Here is a 2274-nt window from a genome sequence, read left to right as displayed (position 1 = left end):
GGCAGGGCGGCGTGCGGAGGCGCGGCGATGTGGCGGCGCGGGCGGCGTGGGGCGGCGGCTGCGGCGGCGAGCTAGGGTTAGGTTTTCGGAGTGGCGTGGCTTAGGTGCTAATGGGCTCGGGGCTGCGCCTTTTAAAGGCCCGGCCGGACATAGTCCTGGCCGAACACGGCCCAAAGTCGGTTTGCGTTTCTTTTAAATAATTACGCGCATAAAAACAAATAAAAGAAATACTAAACAGACTCCAAAAATCCCGAAACAAATTTTCCCCGACTTCTAAAATCAAGCCGAATAGGATGAACATTTATTTGGTGCTTAAATGCTATTTTCAAAAACATGCATTTTTCCTAAATTCAAATAAAATAGCAAATAACTCCAAAATAAAATCTTATTTGATTTTATTATTAAATCCTCAATATTTCTTTATTTTGGGAAAATCATTTTATTCCCTCTCTCATATTTTTATGATAGAAATAACTGAAGATAAAATAAATAAAATCAAATGATCCTATTTTCAAAATTTGAGAAAACTCAAATATGAAAATAACGAAATCCCCAACTCTCTCCGAGGGTCCTTGAGTTGCGTAGAATTTTCTAGGATCAAACCAAAGGCAAATAAAATATGATATGCAGTGATGATCTAATGCATAATATTCCAAATTGAAAATTTGGGATGTTACAAACGTACCCCCTTAAGATGAATCTCGCCCTCGAGATTCGGGTTGACTAGAAAATAGGTGAGGGTGGTCCTTCAGCAGATCTTCCTCTCGCTCCCAGGTGGCTTCATCCTCGGTGTGGTGGCTCCACTGAACTTTGCAAAACTTGATGACCTTACTGCAGGTGACTCGGATGGCATACTCAGGAATGTTGACCGGTTTCTCCTCATAGGTCAAATCACTGTCCAACTGAATCGCTTCCAGCGGCACTGTATCTCTCAGCGGTATATCAACCATCTTTGCGTGGCACTTCTTCAACTGGGAAACATGGAATACATCGTGAACTCCTGACAATACTTCGGATAATTCCAACTTCTAGGCTACTTCTCCCATACGCTCCAAAACCTTGTATGGTCCTACAAAACGTGGCGCTAACTTTCCCTTAACTCCAAAATGCTTAACTCCTCGAAGTGGAGATACTTGAAGATAAACTCGGTCTCCGACTTCGTAAACTGTCTCCTTGCGTTTAAAATCTGCATAGCTCTTTTGCCTAGACTGGGCTACCTTGAGCCTATCGCGAATCAATTTCACCTTCTGTTCAGACTCCTTAATCAAATCCGGTCCAAACAACTGGCGGTCTCCAACTTCATCCCACGACAATGGGGTCCTGCACCTCCTTCCACAAGGCTTCGAAAGGGGCCATCTTCAAACTGGATTGATAACTATTGTTGTAAGAGAACTCTGCGTACGGCAAATTGTCGTCCCAACTAGATACATAATCTAGCGCACAAGCTCTCAGCGTATCCTCCAAAATCTGATTGACTCTCTCGGTCTGTCCATCTGTCTGCAGATGAAAGGCGGTACTGAACTCTAGCCTGGTACCCAAAGTTTCGTGCAACTGATTCCAGAAGTTTGAGGTAAACTGGGTTCCTCTATCTGATACAATGCTCCTTGGAACTCCATGCAGACATACGATCTTGGTCATGTATATCTTTGCCAACTTAGCACTGGTGTAAGTAGTCTTCACTGGAATGAAATGAGCTACCTTTGTCAAACGATCGACTACAACCCAAATCGAGTCATAGCCTGAACGTGTTCTGGGCAAACCTGTGATAAAATCCATGCCTAGCTTATCCCACTTCCATTCGGGTATTGGAAAAGGCTGTAACAATCCCGCTGGCTTCTGATGCTCTGCCTTTACTCTCTGACATACATCACAAACTGCTACATACTCCGCAATATCCTTCTTCATTCTGGTCCACCAGAAAGTATCCTTCAAATCCAAATACATCTTGGTATTTCCTGGGTGAATCGAATATGGTGAATCATGGGCCTCCTGCAGAATTAACTTCCTGATCTCCGGGTCATTGGGCACATAAACACGGTCTTCAAACCATAAGGTATCGTGCTCATCCTCTCGAAATCCTTTAACCTTTCCTTTGCTCACTTCTCCTTTATAGAGGCAACCTCCTTGTCAGTCTTCTGAGCTTCTCTGATCTTATCCATCAAGGTAGACTGAATCTCCAATGCTGCTACATAGCCTCTCGGAACTATCTCAAAACATAGCTCACGAAGGTCCTCGGCTAACTCCTTCGGTAAATCTCCCGTCATTAGTGTGTTG

Source organism: Triticum dicoccoides, chromosome 6A (assembly GCF_002162155.2).
Source record: "Triticum dicoccoides isolate Atlit2015 ecotype Zavitan chromosome 6A, WEW_v2.0, whole genome shotgun sequence".
Lineage (NCBI taxonomy): Eukaryota > Viridiplantae > Streptophyta > Magnoliopsida > Poales > Poaceae > Triticum > Triticum dicoccoides.
This window is presented reverse-complemented; position numbering follows the sequence as displayed.